The sequence below is a fragment of the Pithys albifrons genome, chromosome 1 (genome assembly GCF_047495875.1).
Source record: "Pithys albifrons albifrons isolate INPA30051 chromosome 1, PitAlb_v1, whole genome shotgun sequence".
In the NCBI taxonomy this organism is placed as follows: domain Eukaryota; kingdom Metazoa; phylum Chordata; class Aves; order Passeriformes; family Thamnophilidae; genus Pithys; species Pithys albifrons.
In genome coordinates this window covers 118732874-118754152 of record NC_092458.1, presented here as the reverse complement: position 1 = coordinate 118754152, position 21279 = coordinate 118732874, and the positions used below count along the sequence as shown (strand labels likewise).

At 58.7% G+C, this 21279-nt stretch overlaps 1 protein-coding gene across 7 annotated transcripts in view; it reads left to right on the top strand.

Moving 5' to 3' along the window:
• Positions 1–21279, top strand: part of BCOR (BCL6 corepressor) — an 83002-nt gene that overhangs the window by 4824 nt on the left and 56899 nt on the right. For 5 of the 7 annotated variants that reach the window (XM_071565533.1, XM_071565513.1, XM_071565543.1 and 2 more), the window contains exon 1: positions 18770–19412. The exons of 1 other annotated variant lie outside the window; for it this stretch is intronic. The gene's annotated coding sequence lies outside the window, so the exon portion shown is untranslated. Of the gene's footprint in view, positions 1–18758; positions 19413–21279 lie in introns of those variants that run through there. One more of the 7 variants, XM_071565497.1, reaches the window with a different exon arrangement.

Here is a 21279-nt window from a genome sequence, read left to right as displayed (position 1 = left end):
CAGCAGCAGTTGACCATGAGAGCGATGCTGGTGGTACAGAAAGGCAGGTGAGCTCCTGGGCTTAGTCATGGGCTCCTTTGCTGTAGCTCTCTAAGGCCGCCACTCCCAAAGTCTGTGTCCTGCAGTTAGAAGGGAACAGTGTGTGTTTGTATGTGTGTGTTCATGTGAATGTAATTGCATTTCTACATAATATGGATTACCTTTCTCTTGGCAGCGACACTGTTCCATGGTTTAGATAAAAAGGTAAATCCTGCAGCCATTCCCTCTCTTCTGTCACTTTTTCTGCTTCTTTTTCTGAGTGGTCCCCAAACATGCTTTTTCCTAGCTCAGCAGCTAATATCACCTTCAGAGCCTGCCCACTCGGAGCATGACATGTTCCCACTGGGGAATGAGGGGAAAATGTATGGAACAAGGCACAGCTGATGAGATGTTTCTCAGACGAATTGGGAGGAGAAATGAACAGGGGTGTAGGGCATAGAAGTAATCCCAACAGTATTGCCCCAGATGGAGCTAATGTGATGGTTCCACTTCCAGCAAGTCCTTCTGGCAGGGAGATCAGGTGTGCTGTAGGTGCACACCTAAGAGGCTCCCTTCTTCTGAACCCTGGTAGAGCTGCTTGGCTTTACAAAGTGTGAAGGCAACCTTGTCGAGAAAGAGAGCTCCATTGATTTAAATGCAAAATTACCCTCCTGCAGTTCTAATTTCCCAGGCGAGGGCCGTGCAGGCTCTGAAAACATGAAAGTTGTTGATGTATTGGTTCAATTAATTTTTAAAACAAGTTTGAATGCCATTTGTTTCAAATTTGATAGGAAAGTGCTGTAGATTTTGCAAGCAAAAACTGAGGTGAGCATGGATGGGGTGTGTACTTTGCATAGCCTTGAAAAGAGAGGTTAAATGTTGCATTCATTTAGTTGTAGGGTTGCGTGAGACCCATGGTGAAAGAAAAAGACCCGAAAGTCTGTATTTGCTAAGTGGCACCCGGCAGCAGTCAGCCAGCTCACAGAGAAGAGCAGACATGAGGGTAGGAGGCCCAGCAGAGACTGCTGGGTCCCTCATGCTTTCAAAAGGAAATAATAGCTTGTGGGGGAACCCATTCTGGTGGCCTTGGCTCCTGTGACCCCCCTCTGATGTATGATATTTAAACAAGGAAATGTCAATATTGGTTTTCCACATACAGCCTCGTTCTGCTCTCCATGAAAACTAATGACAAACCCCTTAAGGGTTGGAGAGGAGCAGACCCCAAAACAGTTGCTCAGACCCAAATACTGTTGGCTGCAGCAGCCTGGAAGGAAGGAAGTGCAGGTTGTCATGAGTGGCAGGGTGATGTGTGCTTGCAGGTAAATTAGATAGAAGAGAAGCAATCCCATGCTGAGGTATGCAGTGCCTCAAAGCTGCAGGTCTGATGGTTTGAATGATTATTACTTTTTAAAATTACAAATTGTGTTTTCGTACAGCAAGTGAGGATAATGTGCTGCTTACTAGAAGTAAGTGCAACTCAAGAGTGTTTAGTTATAAGAAAGGTGACTTCTCTGTGCTCATTTTGTCATGATCAGATCTAAAGGAGAATTTGATTTGAACCTGATGGCTATCTAGTAGGGGGTTTGGAAAGGAGTAATGTCCATTGTACAAGAAGATTATCCATAAACTGGGTCATCGGATGTGTCTTTGATATATGTGTCCTCTGAGGCAGGAAAGTGTAAGTCATAGGAAGAGAGGGCAAGTGTGTCTGACTCATAGTAAAATGAGGGCATGTGGAAAGCATAAACCAAGGGAGGGCTGCTAGTAGTAGGACAAGAAGGCTGTGCTATGTGTCATAGGACAAATAATTTAATTTCATGAATAATTAAAGCTTAAAGGGGCAATTGTGGTGCAGTTTCATGGTGTAGAATGTGAGGTGGGGCATAAGCATAAAAGAAACTTAACCCTTGATCCTGTGCTACACCAGTCTTGGTGTTGGTTTATGCAGGCTGGGCCTCCTCAGATGTTGCAGTAGCAGCTTCAAGGTCCTCCAACATAATGGGAACCTCATCACAACTCACTTCAGGGCAAAAAGTGTAGTTACACAAGCTTTATGCTCTAGCATCAGATCCCCAGAAGCAGTAGCAGAATAAGTGGTGTGCAAGCCCCCAGCTTTGTACAAATGGAGAATCACTCCTATATGGGGACCAGCTTTTCTGGGCAGGTCATAGCTGCTTTCTCACTAGAAGGTGTCCATGGTGCAGGTCCACTAAACTTACCAGGTCTCCAGCATACACCTCTGTTAGAGCAGAGATCTCAATAGGAACAGCCTGGGGAACCCAACTAAGTAGAAGATGCCATGTTTTAGTCTGATTTGCTTTGGCAGGAAAAGCACCTTTGGTCTGATGCATGACATGACTAACAGGAATCTCCAACTGGGACCATGAAAAAAAGACGTATCATTGTGAGGAAAACAAATAAAGGAGTGTTCCTCAGGTATGATTCCTGCTAGGAAGGACAGATTGTGTATGAAGATGAGGCTCAATAATTTCCAAGAATATGTCTGTCCTACATAATTTTCATTTTTTGAGGGTACAAATTAAATTGAAGGGGTTTGTTGGATCACAGAATGTTTCATCTGTGCTATACAAGGCCCAGCACAGTGCAGTCCTACCTACAGTTGAGGCTTTTGGGAGACTGTTTCACCCAAATAATCCAGGGCACTTGGGCTTCAGCTCATGGCACCAATCCTTCAGAACAGAGTCAGGGTTTACAGTGCCTGACACAATGTTACTCACTGTATACAATGTTTCCTGGTGTAGCCCCAGTAGATCAATGCTTCTATAACACCTCGATCCTCTGAGATCCTGCCGTTTCATGGTGCACAGCCAAGCTATCTCAGAAGCTGAGAGAGACTGAAAAATGGATGAGCAGAGGAAGGACAATTACTCCTTTATAAGAGGACATGTTTCATCTGGTATCTAGTGGGACAGCTCCACCCTGCTTAATGTCTATCTTTTGAAGCAGACATTCATAAGAAGGTGAATGGGGAATGGCCCTAGGTTTGAAAACAGACCCTTTGACATGGCTGAAGAAGCCCTCATGGAAGCCATCTGTGAGCTGTCTGGAGAAGAGTGCCTCAAAACTGAGCCCCATCATTGTTACTGACAGGCCTGAACCACTCTGAGTCTTGTGGGAACTTAACTAGGGCTTTGGCATTGCAAGAAAGGAAGAAGGAAAAGAGGGGATGGTGTAATGGAGTTCTCTCTATGCATCTCTCTGTTACTTCACAGACAGGGTTAGTGCCATTGTGAGAATATGCAGCACTTGCTTCTTATAGACATAAGAAAAAATATGAAACCCTACTGAAGGGTAGGGCTGATGGAGCACTAAAAAAGTCCCAGCTAGAAAAACTAAGCTAGCTCTGCATTTTGGTCAAGCAGTGCTCAGCATTATGAATTTGATGAACAGTACTAGCCTACATGAAGGCAGGTGACTTTTTAAATTGGGTTTTAATAAAGACAGTATAGCCAAGGCTATCTATAAAGATAATCTGCATAGACTTTTAAACAAGTAAACTTAATGATGCCATTAATGTTTCCGACATGAATGAGACCGCCGCTGGAATGCTGTCCAGCTCTGTTGTGGTGTTCGCATGTTAAAAGTGCATTGGCAAATTAATATGGGATCAGAAGAGAGCTAGAAGAGTGATTCAAGGTCTGGGAATCGCATCTTATTGCAAAAGACTAAAGAAATCCCGTCTATTAATTTATCCAAGAGGAGGCTATGACTTGGTTTGATCATGGTCTTTAAGTGCCCTAAGTGTCTCTATGGGGAGATTTCTGATACTCAAGATCTCTTTAATGTGGCAGACAAAGGCATAATGAGATCCTATGTTGGAAAATGAAGCTCTATGAATTCTGAGCAGAAATAGGTGCCTTTTTTTTTTCAAACCAATGAGGGGACATAACCACTGGAACAACTGAGGCAAGCAGTGGTTTTTCCTGTTACTTAAAAGTCTTCAGAGCAAGATTGGATGCCAGGTTAAAAGCTTAGGCAGAATTTATGAGTCTGATACAAGAACGTCTGGCTGAAATTCACTGGCCCATGATATGTAGCAGGTCAGACCAGCTGATCATAACAGTCCATTCTTGGTTTAAAAAAATCTATGAATTAGGTATTTCAAGTCCCCTGAGCCTTGATATTACTGGAGGTCTTGAGGGAATGCATTATAACCTGTCATCATTTAATTGTAAGCAAGCAGGGGCACTGCATTTCTCTCTTTTTTTTTTTTTTTTGTTAATAAACTTCTTTTCCAAGGGCTTGTTAGACACCAGAGTTGAGCAGCTGTTAGCAAACATGACAACATTTTAGAAACAGTTCCAATAACTCTCCTTCTCCCATTTGCTCAGCTTTGTTTTCCAGCAGCACAGTTTCATTCATACTGCATCTACCAATGCTTTTCTAGAGGAAATAACAAATTCCAGCAAAATGAAAAAAACAACCTCCGTACTTAGGGTAGGCTCCTTACACTATGTCCTCTGTCATGTACATCCCTTAATCTCATAGACACATTGCAGGCTTTCTCTCAGCACCGTGCATGAGCAGAGCAAGGAAGAAGTCCATTCGTTTTCTAGCCCAGGCTCCTCAGATAGGTAGAAAGCCATTGTCTGTCACAGGAATGCTTGTCCTACAGGCTCCTGGTTTATCTGAATAAATGGCAGAAAAGGAGCAAAAGGTATTTAGGAGACACCTGGTATTCCTGAAATTATGCAAGATATTAACCTCCTTGAGGTTTCATAAAATGGCCTCCAGCAAACGGTCAGAATGTTTTTCTTACACAGGATAAGTAGTTTTCAAGACAGCATAAACTTTCTTAATATCTGTTCAAAGGAAAAAAAACAAGAAGACGAAGAAAGAAAGATAACAGAAAATCCCATCCATGGCTCTCGGGAGTCTTGAAAATCATATCCACGGTTGCGTAGACATTCTAAACCTCTGATACATTCGGTGCCTCGTTAGCCTGAGTTATCAAAACTGAAACAAGAGGTGGTAAAGGAGCGCAGTAAAAGATGGAGTTTAAAGTCGCCCGAGGACTGCACTCCCGTCGACGGGAGTCTTCATCCCCTCCCTCCGCCTGCGCTCCGAACCCCCGCAGCGTTCGATATGCAGGCAGTGAGTCAGAGGGACGAGGCTCCTCGGCTCGGAGGGGCGGCCGTGGCGGGGGGCGCTGCCGCTGCCTCCCCGGGGTGCGGGCGGGGAGGTCGGCTGGGAGCCGAGCAGCGGGGGGAAAGGTGAACCCGGAGCCGAGCGGGGCACAAACCCATTAGTCGCACATAACTTGGGAAGACGCTTGGCCTCCCCATGACAACCGGCGGCCCAGGCTGCTCCCACGTCCCACCAACTCTCCCGGGAGCCCCTTTTCGTCCCTTTTCCGGGCGCTTGGAGAATGCGGGGCTGGAGAGACGAGCCCGCTACGGGTAACAAAAGGGGATGAAAGGAGCTCTGAAGCTCACTTTACACGTCCGAGGGGCATTTTCATACCCCATAATGAGAAGGGATCATTCCAAGAAAGTTCAGATCAAAGGGGAGAGCACCCCGGGTATTTGCATAATTGCCGGATTTTGGAGCACAGGCGGCAACCTGGGCACGGCACCGGTGGCTGCTCCTCGCTCGCACAGGGGCTCCGCGGAGGCCCTGAGAGAGAGGACGCTGCAAACCGACCTCCCGCGGGGAGAGAACCGAGGCCTGCCCCGGGAACAGGATACGGAGGCCGCGGGGCCCCGAGGGGGGTGGTGCTGGGGCACGGCTGCGGTGCCCGACGGCAAGGAGCCCGAGGGGGCTCCGAGGGGCGCGATCCCCCGTGCGCGGCCAAGCGGTGCCCGGTCCCCGGGGGCTGCTGCCGTTGTGGAGATGGTGCCGCTGTAGATCGGCTTGTTGCTCCCACCCGGCGACATCTGCGGCGCCGAGCCAGCACGTCGCCTCCCGTCGGCTGGCGGGTGGCTCCCGGCCCGGCGGCTCGCACTGCCACCAGCGAGCGGGGATAAAGGGATTAAATGGCACACTCGTTCCGCCGGGCGAGAGGAAAGGGGGGCGCTTGGCTGGCCCCAGCCTCCGGCTCCCCGTGAACGCCTCCCCTGCCGCCTGCACTCCCAGCCCCGCGGCGCTGCCCCCGGCCGGCCCCTGCAGCGGGGAGGCACCGGGCGCACCCGCGGTAGCTCATTGTTCCCGCAACCAGCCGGGGCTGCCGCCGGCGGCCGCGGTGCTCGGGGCGACGGAGTTCGCCGCTGCTGCTACCGAGAAGGGGATGCCCGGGGACACCATTTTCAGCCATTTTTAAACAGCAAAGCTGGCGTCTCGCTACAGGTGCCCCTATCCCCCCTTCCTCTCTTCGGAGCCCATTCCACGCCCCTGCGACCCTGACGGAGATGTGGGGGTTCCCCCCGCCCTGAAGACGGCACCACGCGCACACACCGCACACCTGCGTTCCCTGGGCAAAACTCCACCCTGCGGGAACACCGAACTACCCCCGAGCCCTGTCCCGGTCATGCGGCCAGCTCTGGTCCGTGCTCCGGTGCAGACATCTCCCGCTCCAGCCATCTCCCGCTCCAGCTCCAGGCCGGGATGTAGCCGGACCCTGTCCATGCCCTAGCTTGGGCTGCTGCCAGCCCCAGGTCGGGATGCAATGTCCTCACGGGAGCCACGGCTTCTCCCCGCACGGCCGGGCCCAGGCGGGCTGGCTGGGCGCCAGGGAGGTGAGGTTAGCCTCGGAGCTGGCTGGCGGATGGCATATTATTGTGAAAAGCGAGCGGGGAAGGCAAATAGGAGCATGGCACCGTATAGGCTCGCCACGTGACCGAAATGTGTTTATCTCGCCCCAGAGAAGCCCGGGCTGCCTGCGGAGGCCAACCCTGCCTTCATGGCACAGGCGCAACTCCCGTGGCCACGGACGAGGCTGGGCCCTGCGAGAGACCACTTCTGTTTGCTTTTGCTGTCGCTTCGGCTCTTATAATTTGCCTTGTCATTCATCATCAACCTCTCCCGAGCTCCCTCCCCCCCTTGCTTCCCCCCTCCGCCTCCCTCAGGGTCAGTCGGGAAAAGACTGGGAACCCATGTGAGGAGTGAGACGTGGGAAGAAGGCTCGGATGGTGATGTGGCTGGGTGGGGGGGGCGGAGGGGTGGGTGTGTGTGTGTAAAAGCAGCTGCAATAAGAACAAAGGTGCTAGAGGGTGGCTTTTGGTAGTGGAGCAGAACCTCGTAAATGGGAGATTTCCGTTCACAAGACTCCGCTTGCACAGTTTCTGTCCTGCCCTTGAACTGACAAGTGAATATCTGCATTGCAACCAGAAAGTAAATCACACCGAGCCTGACTCGGGGAGGGCACGCACGACTCCACAGTCGGTTGCTAAGTGCGAAGAAGTGGAAGATTTTCAGCTTCCCAGCGCAGCCCCGCTCCTCTGATACAGTATTTACTTTGGGAGCCCAGCGAAACGCGCTCAGTGTTTATTACGGAGAGTGCCAGGGCAAGCTCGCATTTGCGTGATTAGGAGCAAGCGGAGGAGCGGCCGTGGCTCGGAATATCAAAGAGAGACCGCCTTGGCAGGACTCCCAGGCAGTGCTTTACTGGCACCCGCGGGATTCCGCGGGGCAGGGCGAGCGCGGCCCGGGCGGCGGCGGCTGCCGCTCCCCGCTCCCCGCCGCCGGGGCACGAGGGGAGCCCGCAGCCCTTCGCGGGAGGCCAAAAGCAAACATCGTTTCTGCTCTGGGCTCCGCGCTAACGAGGCGCAGCGGCTGGGCCGGGCTGGGCTCTGCCCGCTGGCTCGGAGCTTCCCAGCCCCAGCCACGGCCAGCCGGCCCGTAATCTCATTAGTGCCGTCGCGTTTCGGGAGTAAAGCGCCCGCCGTCCCCGCCCGGCCTCGGGAGAGCAGACAAAGGTCTGGGAAGGAAGGCCCCGCGGTCGCGCCACGCCGGGCAGGCCTTGTTAATGTTCAGTCGAGAGCCGGAGAGTCGTGCCTTTCCTCCCGGCCTCGAGCTGGGGGAGCGCCGACCCCCGCCCGCGGCTGCCGGGCAGCCCGCGACGAGGCTGGTCCAACGCGGCACGCCTCGCCGCCTTGCCCTGCCGGGATATTTTCTCCCTGGAAGTTATGCTAAAATAACATTTGTGTGTACGTTAATGATTTATTTATGTGGCTAATAACGCTCACATTCTCGCTGATATTTGTCTAGGCAAAAGACCAGCTGCGAAATGCCCCGCAGCTGTAGCCAGTGCTAGAACAGAGTGCCTTGGAACCAGAAATCAATGCTCCTGAAATGAACAAGTGGACAACTTATTAGGCTCAGTCACTCCACTCGCCATCCCCTGATAACAAATAGATGAAGTAGGCGCCAGAGAGGGGACATGCCTGGGAAGGCCACACAAACCCAACTTCTTCTCAGAGAGGCTGGGTAGCACCGCAGGGCACAGCTGGCCCCACGGACATCCTCGGGCAGGGCAGGGGCCGCGACACGGCATTAGCCGGCTGCTAGGGGTTAGATGGCGATAAATACAGCGAACGCCCAGGAGAACGGCTCCGGGAGTCATTGATAAAGGTGTCCGGTTTCCCTGCTGCTCCAGAAAGCACAACCGACAGGTTCAGCGAGATCAAGTAACCGTGGCTTCTCTGCCTAGAAACAGTCACGCTAATTTTGCATTTTACCATCCATGGGGAGGAAAAAATACCTGTCGTCCCGCAATGCAAATGCTTACGCAAATAGATCTGCGGGCGCATAGGGAGCTGCTGCCAGCCTGACCTGCCAGCTGAGAGTCCCTAGCCCCGAGTTCAGAGTTCACACCCCGAAAGCACAAGGGCTCTTGCAGCCTCCTGTCAGCCCCTCGGAACTTGCTGCTACCTCAGAAAAGTCCGAGAAAGGAGCCTGCGGTTAATCTCCGAGGCCTTCATGCATCCCTGGCGAGCAGCGCCCAGCGCTAAGTGCAATTAACATAACAGACACTAAAATAGGAGAGTGGCGCTGAATTTAATTTGCAGGCTTTAAAGGAAGAAAAAGAAAATAAGAAAAAAAACAACTTAGCATTTGGAGCAGTCTGGTGATGAACGCAAAGACTGCCTCGGAGAGGGGCCACGGCCAGTTCTGCGAACCCTCTCCGGAAGCCGGGATCACCTTAGTGCGCGCAGCACCGTAAAACATTTCTAGACAGGTAAACTCCGACGGCGATGCCTCCCGCCGCACGGCTCCAGCGCGGCTCCTCCCCCTCCCCCCACAGGCGAGTGCTCCCGTGGCCGCGGGGGCAACCACAGCGCGACCAGGTCGCCGACACGGGCAGGCACCTCCCTGAGCCTCCTTGCTGCCCGCCCCGACACGCACACACCTAGATCCGTCTCACTTTCCTGCCCCCGCTGCCTCAGGGTAGAGGGAGGAAATGGATGAGGGGGAGAAGCAGCGGAGTAACCCCCTCCCCGCTTTTCCTTCCCTTCCTCCCCCCGCCTCCTGCAAACTGCCGCTGAAGTTCACAAAAGAGCGAGACATAAAGAGATCGAGGTCTCTGAGAAAAGGGAGAGGCGAAAATAGCGAGGTAAAGATAAAAAATAAGAAAGAAAAAAAATTGTCACAACAGAGGGACCCACCGAGCGGCTGGGAAGCTGGTGGTATCCGGCCAGGGGAGAGGGGGGAAGGAAGGAGCAAAGAGGGCTTTAAAAAACTGGGAGGCAAAAGCTGTTGGGGAGGAAGTGTAAACCGAGAGGGAGGCTGGGGGAGGGGAGAGAGCGCCATCTTTTCATGTCACAGTCACAGAGACAGCGCTGGGCTCGGCCACAGTGTCTTGGTTTCTTTTTAACAGCGGAAAACGTGCGATTAGCAGGCAGACGGGCGGAGACTACCAGTCCTGCGCGCACACACAGCCCGCAGCTCTGCCTCCGCGCCGTGTAATCCCAGCGCTCAGCCCTTCTGCACCCCCTCATTAAAAACCCGGAGATTTCCTCCTCCTTCTCCGCTCTCCGAGGAAAACAACGCCTGCCACTGCCTGAACCCGGGCAGCGCCGCCCGCCCGGAGGCCGCCCAGGGGCCCCGCGCTCCCCGCCACACTGCACGGCGAACTGCGCGGTCCCTGTCTCTCGGCCCCTGCTCCCCTTTGGGAGACTGATGCTTTTCCCCACATCCCAAAGGGCCGCCCCCGAGGGGACGCACGGCGAAAGCCGGGAGTGAGAAAGCTGGCTACAGACCACCCCCCCACGTCCCCCGTCTCCCATCCCCAGGGGCTGCTGCTCCCCCGCTGCCAGGGCGGCTGCTCCCTTCCCACTCCACGCCCTCCCTTTATCTATCCCAAGGGCGAGGGTGGGGTGCGCCAAGCCGGAGCTCCCCGCACTGGGACCGACAGTGGAGAGCAGCGCCGGGATCCCCTGGGAGCCGGCAATCCCGTGGCAGAGCCGAGCACCGCCGCCCACGGCCCGATGAACAGCGCTTTATTTCGCAGCGCTCAAACCCTTCATTGTGTTTGGCAGAATCACCTGCCTCCTCCGAAGCCGGGCGATTAATTTAATGCGATACAGAGCGCGCTCCCTCCAGGCCCCTCCTCAGCGGGGAGATCTCCGCCGGCGCTCCGCGCCGCGGAGGAGGGACACGGCACGGCATAGCACACCACAGCACGGCGGGGCACAGCACGGCGAGGCGGGCTGACATACTCCGAGCACCGGCTCTCCCGGCGGCGCTCGGGGAAACCTTCCCCGCCCGGTAGCGGCGGAGCGGCAGCTCCGATCGGAGTCGCACACAAGCATCCACCGTGCAGACCTGTTCGGTGCCCGGGGGTGGGGGGCTGCTATGCGGGCGGGGGCCGAGCCATGCCTGGCGAGGGGATTTGCTGGGTCGTTGGCTGCGCCTGGGGAAAAGCGGGCGGGGGGGGGGGGGGGGCGGTTGGCTGTGCCTAGCGATGGGGGATTTGAGAGGGAAGGGGAGGGGGTGGCTTGGCTCGGTGGAGGGGGGCTGCTGACTGCCGCGACTGCTGGGAACGGCGGCTGTTATTATTATTATTATTACTGTTATTGTTATTTTTAGGGGGCGGCGGTGGTGGGAGCGGAGGGGCGTGGGGCGGTCCACGCTCGGCGGGGGGCGACGTGGAAAGGGGGCCGCCGGCTGCGCCCGTGGAGGGGGCATGAGGTGAGGGCGGTGGGAGAAGCGTCTCCTCTGTTTCTAATAAAGGAAACGACTTTTATTGAACGATAAATGCAGGGGAACGAAAGTCGTGTGGGTGCGCCTGGTGGGGGCGATTGATTTGGCAGGGGAGGGGTGGCGGCTGCCCGTTCCGGCGCGGACTGTTTGGTGCGGGAGGGTCCGGTTGGCCTCGGTTGCTCCTGCCCGGGAGGCATCACGGGGAGGGGGTGTAGGCTGACCCAGTGGAAAGGGACGAGTGCTACCTCTGTTCGGGGCGGGGCGGGGGGGGGGGGGAAGGCTGAAGAGGGGGAGTGCGGGATGCTCGCGGTGGGGGGTCCAGCAGGAGGGGGGGACGTAGGCCGTGGGGTGGTGCCGCCTGCCCCTCTCAGGCAGGGGAGGCTGAGGGGGAGGTGTCGGCTGCGTCTTGCCAGTTGGGATTTGATAGGGGCGGTAGGAGACACGTCTCCTGTTTCTAATAAAGGAATCGGCTTTTATTGAAGGATAAATGCAGAGAACCAAAGTCGTGTGGGCTGCAGCCGCCGAGCTTCGTTAGCTGCCGATGTGACTGTGAAGATAAAACGCTCCACAATAATTCGAGCGCGAACAGCGCCGGGGATGGGGGACGTGCACGCCCCGCTGTCCCTGTCCCCCGGCCCCCTCGGTCCCGGCCCCGCGCCGGAAGGTGCCCAGGGAGCCTCAGACCGTGTTAACGGCTCGGCCTTGGGACTTCGCCAAGTTTCTCTGACTTAGGGGAACTCTGGGGATGAGTAATCGCGCCAGGCTAGGGCTTGGGAGGGAGTTTTTTTTCCTCTTCGCTCGCTCTCTTCTTTTTTCCCCTTGTCATCTGCTGCTGACCCATTCACTTCGAGAGCACGGCATCGACGGGTTTCTGAGAAGGGCGGCGGGAGGAGACTGGGGATGCGGCGAGCCAGGGGAAGCACCCCCACCGTCTTGGCTCCCCGCCGAGCCACTCCGGCTCCGTTCCGGCCCAGAGCACGTCGGGACACCGCGGGGTCGCTGCTATCACGTCTTCCGTGCGGTGCCCTCGATGTGCCGCGGGACTCAGAGAACGCACGCACACCCACGCCACACACATTCCGCTGCCTCGCGTGGAGGCCCGTGTGGAGATTTCCCAGGGCAGTGAGAACACAGCGTTGCCGCGTCTTGCCCTCGGGGATGTGTCGGGAAGACTCTCTACTCGACATCTCGGTTTATCGCAGGTGGCAACGGCTCAAGGACGGGAGGGGAAAACTCTAGGCCCGGAGGGAGGCCCCCAAGAATGGAGAAGCAGCGCGTAGCTCCGGCCATGGCCGTGGCAGGCGCGGGCGCGCCGGGCCAGGAAGGACGGCGCCCGCATCCTGCCCGCGGGCCCCAGGGCGGCGCGCCGGGGCCTTGCCGGGTACCGCGGAGGGCAGGGCCGCCGCCGTGTGCTCCAGGCGCCATGCCCGCACCCGGCCGCCCCCCGTGCCTGCCGCGCAGCGGGGCGCGGGGGCAGCCGAGGGGTAGGAAGCGGCCAAGGGGCTCAGGAGCAGAACCGGCTCGACGCCGAGCCTGGCCGCCCACAGCGGATCCTGCAGCTTGGCTGGGGACAGGCCGGGGGGAAGGGTTGCCGTCGGAGGTGCTGCAGCTAAACGAACTGGAAAAGGCACCCTGGCTCTCGCTTTGCCTCAGCCGCTGCAGCGTGTGGGGCCGGCGCGGGGCTCTCCCTAAGGCAGCTCCCTGCCCGCTCTACGGGCAGCTATGGGCCGGGTGCCCCGCCTGCGACGGGGACAGCGAGCGGGCACGGCCGGGGAGCGGCGGGGAGCTGCTAATCTCGGCGCCTGTCAGGTTTCGGTACTCTGATTACTTGCGTGATTTGGCTTCCGAGAGGCGCGCTATGAAGCGGCTGCTGCCCTTGTTTGGGTACCGAGGTGGCGGGGGGGAACGACGACGTAGGAAGATGAAATGAGGACGGGGTTTTAAATGGCACTTCTGAACGGAAAATACTTTTATTTTCCCTTGTTTTTTTGAAGCTGCTTTCGAAATGAACATTTTCTGCGATAAGAGGTGACCGATCCGAATCGCTGGGGGGAGGTTGTAAGCAGACGTTTTGCCCCAGCTTACTGTTATCTTATCTTTCACACTTGCAGGGCGAAAAAGTGGCTTATCTTTATACCCACCCCCCTCTCGCCTTAATTGCTAAAAACACTGTGAAGTGTTAAGTACAGGACTAAAGAATCTCTCTGCTTGTCTGCCATGCGAGTGAAGGGGCGGGGGGGAGGGGGGGGACGGCCTCCGATTTGAAAAATTAGGGGCTTTTTTCTGGAAAGGTACACACGTGTACACACCGAGAGCCCCTCCCTGCCCCCGCTCTGCTGCTGCTTTGATCTTGCAGGCTCTCATTTCATATGTATGCACCCCAGCGAGCCACCCGCCGCTGCCCGGCTTCCAGCCGGGGCGCAAATCCCGCTCGGCACGACGGCGAGCCCGGGGGCCACGCCGGAGGGCGCGGGCGCGGAGGGCGGCGGAGGCCTCTGCTGTCACCTCTGGGGCGGAGTGAATAACCCCAGTGTTTATGAACCCGGGCTCGGAATTGGTATTCAGCGCCGAGCCACGGCATCGTCTCCTCGCTTTCTTCTCTCCCCACCCCCTTCGAAACAAAACACAACACAAAAACAAAACCAGAAGGAGGACGGAGGTGATTCATCGACTGTATCCAATTATTAACATACAAGCTGTAGTCTGCACAAACACACCTTCAAACCATGGCGGTTCCCCCGGCCGCCGTATTATATTTAAACTCGGGAGCATGGTGGCTTGCGTGCCTTCGCCGAGCCGCCGCTCGCTGCCGCTTCTCCCAAGGCCGCTGAGGGACGGGGACGGACCGCAATCCGCGTCCCCCGAGGCTGAGGGACCCCACTGGGAAAAGGGGTTGTAGCCTCGAGCTCCCGCGCATCGCCTTCAAAGGCGAAAGGCTCAACCTCTCCCACGTCGCTCTCCGGCCGGACCAGGGGTTTTGTCCGTCTCCCGCTCCTGTTCTCCCCCTGCGCCCTCCACACCGCCCTCCCGCCGAGCCCCCATCGCGCCGCCCGCTGCCCCCCGCTGGGCTGGGGGGAGGCGAGGAGAGCGACAACCTCGCCGGCGCTATTTTTACTCCTCTCCAGACTTGTGCGGCGCACGCCCCCTCCCCTGCAGGGCCTTGCCTAGCGGCTGCATCTCCCCGCTCGCAGGAGGGGCCGGGGAGGCGGCCGCCCGCCTTTCACCTCCGCCTGCCCCGCCGGCCCCGCCGCCGGCACGGCCCGGCCCCTGCGCCCGGGGCAGCGCCCGCAGCAGCCCGAGGGGACAGGGTGGGGGACACACACACACGGGCGCGCCGCAAGCAGACAAAATGGCCGTGGTATGCAAGGGGGAGAGGTGGAGGGGGCAGCTTGGAACCAGCCTGCCCTCCTCCTGCAGCGGGTCTGCCTCCCCCTGTCCTCAGACAGGGGCCCGGGCCACGCCTTGAGCGCCGGTAGGCTCGGCGCTGCGCCCCCCGCACCGGGCTCTGCGCGGCCCGGCCAGCGCTCCCCCGGTCGCGGCGAGGCAGCCGGCCCCGGACAGCGGGCGGCAGGCCGAGCTCCCCGGCTGGGGACAGGACGATAGTGCGTGTGTGTGTCCGCCTGTCCATCCCGGGCTGTCCGCTCCGGGCGGCGAACGGGGCCCGGAGGACCGCAGGCATCTCCGCTGGTTTGTGGAGCGGGGAAAGGGTGCGGAGCGAAGCAAACAACCGGAGAGATTTGTCACTTGTTTTTGCAAAAAAAGGTAGCGGCGCTTAGTCCGTGAACCGAGCGCGTCTCGGACTCTTCTGGGGAGACGGAGGGAAAATTATGGATCTCCTGTCAGAGGAGTAGCCCTGAACTACGAAGTGAAATTATAGTACTTCTGCTATGCAAAACCCCTTTGATTGCACGGGGAGTTTGCATGGCGATGTAACAATATGTTGACGCCGTGTCAGGTCTGAGAGCGCTGCAGACCCTGTATAACGCCAATTGAGGCTTGGCTTGTTTTGTTATTCAGAGTTCTACACTTCCATTAAAAACAGCCTTACAATAACCAATGATAAAGGTCTGATTTAAGACACACTGAAGCAGGGCAATTCAGAGCTTAGGACAGTGATCTGTTATTTATAGGCTTTTCCTAGCACTCATCATCAGGCTGCCTGAGCACCTCGCTTGCATTAATTCATTTCACCTTCGCAGGGCCCATCTCCCCTCTGTCTCATTTCCCGTGACCAGAGCACCCGCGTGCTCCGGCTGCTGTTTGGTGGGCATGGGAACAGGGCGTGGAGAGGGCCAGGGGCCCGGCCTCGCTGCCCCTGTCGTTTAACCCCCAACTTTCTGAGGTGCGAGGGCCTGGGACGTGGGGAGGGCCTGGAAGCTTCCAATTAAAAGGCGGCGCTGGAGGTAAATGGGAGCCAGCATAAAGCCATCCCACTTGGAAGCCTCCTGCGAGAAGCCCATTCTGCCATTAACAATGGATTTGTCTTTACGAGGAGGTTAAGTACTTAGCATTATAGGAGCAGCCGTTATTGCGAGCGCATCCTCGCCCGGCTCCTCGGCGGCCGCAGCGGCAGCGCGGAGTCCCTCCCTTCGCTACCGGGGAGAGAGCAGTGTGCAGCGGCCTGACCCGGGGGTCAGCTCCCTCCGGGGCGTGTGGGAGGGGGGAGAGGCCGCCCGATAATCCGCAAAGCAAGAGCATACTCTGAATTTTCCGGGGTTAGCTCGGCGGTGCCCGCCGGACCCCCGCGCAGAGGAAGGCGACGGGGTGCGCAGCCGAGCCGGGGCAGACAGCGGGAGTAGCGAACTGAAGCCCCAATGTCTTCGCCGGGAGCCTCCAGCCTCCCGCTGCAAAGCTCGGGGACCCAGGGAACAAAAAAGCCACAGAGGCAAACAAGCGCGGGTCTGTTCCTCCCCGCCACGAAGGAAACTACGTTCACAAAGAAAGTTTACGGTTAAAAATAAAAGAGGAGCAAGTTTACCCCGAGAGAACTTTAGGTCATTAGTTAAAAAGAAAACCCCAACCATCCTAGCCCAAAGCACACAGACCCATGCTATAGGCAAACACATGTGATCCGGAGTTCGTAGCCCAGGGGAAGGGAAGCGGGCGAATTTTGTCATGCAAGTGCCGGCCGCTGGTACCACGGATCCAGAACTGCGGGGAGAGACAAAGCCCAGATCACTGCAGCCGGGAAGCTGCGGCCGTGGCCACCTCGCCAGGAAACGCGCTAGTTCTGCTTTCCTATCGAAAGAAGCAGTTTTAATGAGGTTTTCCTAGGAAAGGGAAAAAAAAACCCAACAGAGGCCTCTCCTCCAGCTGTGTGCCTGTAACTCACGTGTGTTCAGTCTAATAACTTTTAATGTCTAGCCCTAAAACATCTTTATAAAAAATAGCTTTACAGTGTAATAGGCCAGGTGTCCTTCTGCTTGTTATCGGAGATTAAAAAAATGTGTAGGAGCCTTTTCAGATGCGTGGCCTGCCGCGCCGGGATCAAACCCGGCCGCTGCTCGGGGCCGCGTACCCCGTCGCCCCGCATGGTGGGACCGCAGCCTGGTCGCCGTACTCGGAGGCTTCCTGGGCTCCCCTGTAAGGAAGCTGAGCGGTGCCGCTGGAGTTTCGGGTTTCACATGGTGGATATTTCACTTCTGCTTTAAGACGGGCAAGTTTTTTAAGAGAGACGTAGCGAAACTCCAAAGTTCGTGATGGCAGTTTCACGAAATACCGACCCTCTGGCCGTGCCCCGGGTGCCTATGTATGTGTGTGTGGGGGTAAGGTATGTGTGTGCTTGCGCTTTGTGTCCCCTTCCCGAGCATCACGTTTTGATTTTCTTCCAGTCGAGGCGTAGATTCTCGATCAAAAACTTATGGATTTGGGAAGGGGGAAGCTTTGTAGGGACAACTTTGGGGAACTTTTCCATCATCAGAGTTATGCAGCAGCGGAGGAGAGCAGGCTGCCAGGCAGCCCCGACCATCCTGCTCTGCCGCTGAATTCTCATCGTTTTGCTTGCTGCTCCGGCGCTCTCGGCAAGGGAAGCTTGTGCAGCTCATAGCGTCACCGCAGCCTTTTCGCGCAGGGTCCTGAATGAGGCGATTAAAAATCCCCCCCGGGGCGAACAGTCCGCGTTAATCGCCTGGCGTTTGGCTGGCAGGCGCTCCCACACGGAGCGGCGGCGAGAAGGGCTCGATGCAGCGCCGGCGGCGCTGAGGTGGCCGAACTCCCGCTTCCCCGGGAAGGCGCCGGGAGGTGCGGGGGAGTAGTGGGACCGAGAGCCCGCCTGGCCCTGAGGCTGGAGCCGACCCGGGAACCTCCGCGCCGCGGGCTCTCTGCAGGACCAAACCTGGGAGTATCGGCGGGGATGGGCGTTAGGAACGTGAAATTTACGAGTCGAGCTCGACGAGCCAAAAGTTGCCTTGCCAAAGTAAATAGATGCAGCCGATAACTACCATCCCGGAGATTAAAGGGCTCCACGATCCGGGCAGAAATCTTAAAGCAGCCGTAGAAATGCCAGCGAGGAAAACGGTGCTTCAGTCGTCACCCCACCCCGGGTTGCCACACCGCTCACACCCGGTAAAAAGAGCGTTAAGGGCTGCCAAAGCCGGATCAGGCGAAAACGCGCTTTAATAAGGTCCCCCTCGGCCCCCCCGCCCCCCGCAATGCAGACGTTGACAAACGAGTGGCTTTCCCCCCCCCCCCCCCGATTCAGAGCTCAGAGAAGCGGACCGGGGGGAAAACAGCGTGGCCGAGCCGCGGACTACGGGAAACTGGGGGCGACGGGTGGGACCAGAGAGGGGTCCCGGGGTCAGGGGGCAACACACACAGCCTTCCACGGGTGTGGGAGGCTGCGGACGAAAGGGTCCGTGCGCAGTGTGACCCCTGCGGGGGTTACGACGGCTGCGAGCCCTCGGCAGGTCCTGGGGGAGCGAGAATGCCTGTACGCAACAGGGGGAACCCGGAGCCGGCGGGTCTGGTTGGGGGCGCGGGCTACACCGCCAGAGGGGATTCCGGGCGCCGTGGTGCGTCGGGGAGCGCGGGGGGGAGCGGGGATGGAGGGCCGGGGGCGAGTTGGGTGGCGGGGGGTGGCAGCGCGGCGCGACCCGCCGCGGAGGTTCGCAGCGATGTCTGGCAGCGCCGCCGCCGCCGGGGTTTTGACAGCTTGGCGGAGCGGAGTGAGCGGAGCTTTATGGTAATTGCGGTTCTCCACTGGCCTTCTGGGTAGCGAGAGAGGGGAGTATCGGCGGGGCTGGGGGGGGGGGGGAAGGGAAGCGGCTTTCCCCTGCTGCCGGCCGGGGAGCGCGGGAGTGCGGAGTCCCCCCTAGGGTGCCGCAGCTTGGCAGCGACCTGTGCCAGCGGGGCGGGAGCGAGCGAGGCGAGGGGCTGGCGGCGCGGCAAGGGGGGCAAATCAATTAGTCAGGGCAAGGAGGGGGAGCGGGCGAGCGGCCGGGCGAGCCCTGCCTGAGCAAGGAAACGCAGCCAGGGGAGGGGGAAACTTGCTGAGGGAAAAAGCGGTGGCGGCGCTGCTGCTGCCGCTGCTGCTGGCGGCGGCTCCCTCGGTGCAGCGCCTGCCCGGGGGGAGGGGAAGGGAGGGGAGGCGGCGGCTGGAGGAGGAGGAGGAGGAGGGAGAGAGGGAGGGAGGGGGGGAATGCGAGGGGAGCGCAGCGTGCAGCAGACGGAGCCCGGTCTCCCAGCGGCAAGGTGAGGAAGAGCGGCTTTCCCGGCGGACTAAAGGGGGGGGGGGAGAGGAAGAAAAAGAGAGAGAGAGAGAGGAGGAGAAGAGGAGGAGGAGAATTAAATCCCCAGCCACACACACACAAAGCCGCGGCGGCCAGGGCACGGGAGACGGCGGCGCGGGCGAGATGTGGGGAGCGCCGCGCTCGCCAGCGCAGGAACTTCGCCCGGAGCAAGCCAGCAACATGGCGCTGCCAAACCAGAGCCGGCAGCCGGAATGAACATCGCGGGCTGCCGCTCCCACTCCCGCTGTTGAGTCCAGCCGAGCAGTGGAGCAAAGCCCTTCCCGTGGGCACCTGCCCCGTCGGCGCAGAGGGCGGCCGCCCTCCTGCCCGCCGCGCCCCGCAGCTCCCTGCTCTTTTCCGCACCCCTTCCTCGACCCTCCCGCGCCGGGGCAAGCCGCGGCACACGCACCCACGGAGAGGGGGAGTGGGATCGTGAAACTTTTGTCGCCTCTTCCTCCCACCCCCGACGGGGCTGCCCGTCCAGGGAGAGAGCAGCAGGGCCAGGCGACGGTGTGGGGATCCGCGGCGCGGACCGCGCACGCCACAGTCCCGCGGCGCGGCAGGAAGGTCAGTGCTCCGCTGCGCGAACAGCTCCCGTGCGGAAGCGCCGCCGCCGAGTCCCGCGGTGACGGGGCGGTCGCGGGGCTCTCCCTCGACCCGCCGCGGGCAAGGCAGAGCGGCGGCGGCGCGGCAGAAAGTTACGGCGCGGGTCAGCGGGGCTCGGGCGGGAGTGGCGGGCAGGCGGAGGCGGAGGGGTCTGCCAGTGCGCCTCCGCGACTGCGGTGGCGGAGGGGAAGTTTGGAGACGCTTGTAAAGATGCCTGTTTGGGGCAGCGGAGGCGGGGGGGAAGCACCCGGTCGCGTTGTCGGCTCCGGTGCGCCCGTGTGGGGAGTGGTGGCGGTGTTCCCGTCGTCTCGCTCTGTGTGATTGGGAAGGCGCCGGAGTAGCGGCGTTGCGGGGGCTCCCGTGGGACGGGGTGAGCAAGGAGCGGCGCTACCGACTCGCGGAGCGGTGTCGGCCCCCGCGCCGGGCGGGCCGCGCTCCGCGCTCCCCGCCGAGAGCAGCGCGCGGTCCCGCGGCGACGGGCAGGTGAGCGGCGGAGAGAACCCGCTGGCGGCTGCCTTCTCCTCGCCGGGAGAGCCCGGGGCGCTGCTCCCCCCTGTCCCTCCGCCCCGGCGGGGCGGGCGCCGCGGCGCACGTGGGGCAGGGCGGCCCGGGGTTTTCCCGTGCGCAGAGCTGTGCTGGCCTGAGGTCCAGCGTAACACCGAAGTTTAGTCAGCTCGAAAATGTAGTTTAGAGTTGGGAGACCGAGCCGCAGGGAGGCTCGAGGCTTGCCATCAAAGAGCCGGCCGGAGGGGGATGGCCAGGAGGGGAGGCAGCGGAGGCTGCTTTGTGAAGCCGGGGCCAAGTGGGGCGGCCCTGCGTAGCATATGAGGCACGCATTTGATGTTCGCAGAACGAGTCCGGGGGCGAGGGCTGCGGAGCGTTCACGTTCCTCTCTGTTTCTCGATGTGTGTGTGTTGGGTGGTTGTTTTTTTTTTTTTTTGGGGGGGGTTTTTTTCTCCTTCCTCCCCCTCTCGTTTCCGCGATGTCTGTCGGATCCCAGCTTTGGTGATCGCAGAGGGGGCGAGGGGGCGGCGAAGAGCACCTCGCTCATCTACCCCGACAGGGGAAAAAATAAAAAAGACCCCACTATAGCGGTATTAAACTGACAAAGTGTGGGGACTGGCTTTAATGTTATCGCCTCGGAGCTCCTCACAGCATTAATTCCCACTAATGAATCTTTTCCAGAAAGTCCGTTCATTGCTTTCATCTGCTCTTTGGAGCCCGCAGCTTTTGTATTCGTGTTTGTATTTAAAAAAGGGAGGGGAGGGGGGAGGCCGGTGGGAGCCCAGCCCGCCCCACGTAGCCAAGCTCGGATTTTCCAAAGGTTTCTATTAACTTTTTTTTTTCCCGCCCCCTCCCTGTGGCCCTACCGCGGAGGACGGCCGGGAAGAGCAATGCCTCGCCAGAGCCGCTTGGGAACAAAGCTGGGGGCGAGAAAGGGCGGGCGGTGCGGGGTCTCGGTCCCCCGGGCAGCATCCTCATCCCCCGCCGGTGGCTTTGCCGCTCCCGGATCGCCGCCGTCGCAGCTCTGTGCGGGCCGCTGCCCGCTGAGCCCGGCGTTCCTCTTCCTCCGCCCGCCGCCCTCGCCAACTTTCGTCCCCAGGACGCTGGTGCTTGCCTGTCTGTCTGGAGGCCGGTGCTGTCGCCCTTGCGACACACCGATTCATTTCCTTTCGGTTCTGCTGTTGGAGCCGCTGGTGTTTTTTTTTTTTTTATCCTTTCTTTTTTTCTTTTTTCTTCCCGAGAGGTAGCCAGCGCAGCGCTCACCCTAATTGCTTTTAGGAGGATTAGGAGCAAATTCCTCCCCTGCCCCCCCCTTCCCCGCCGC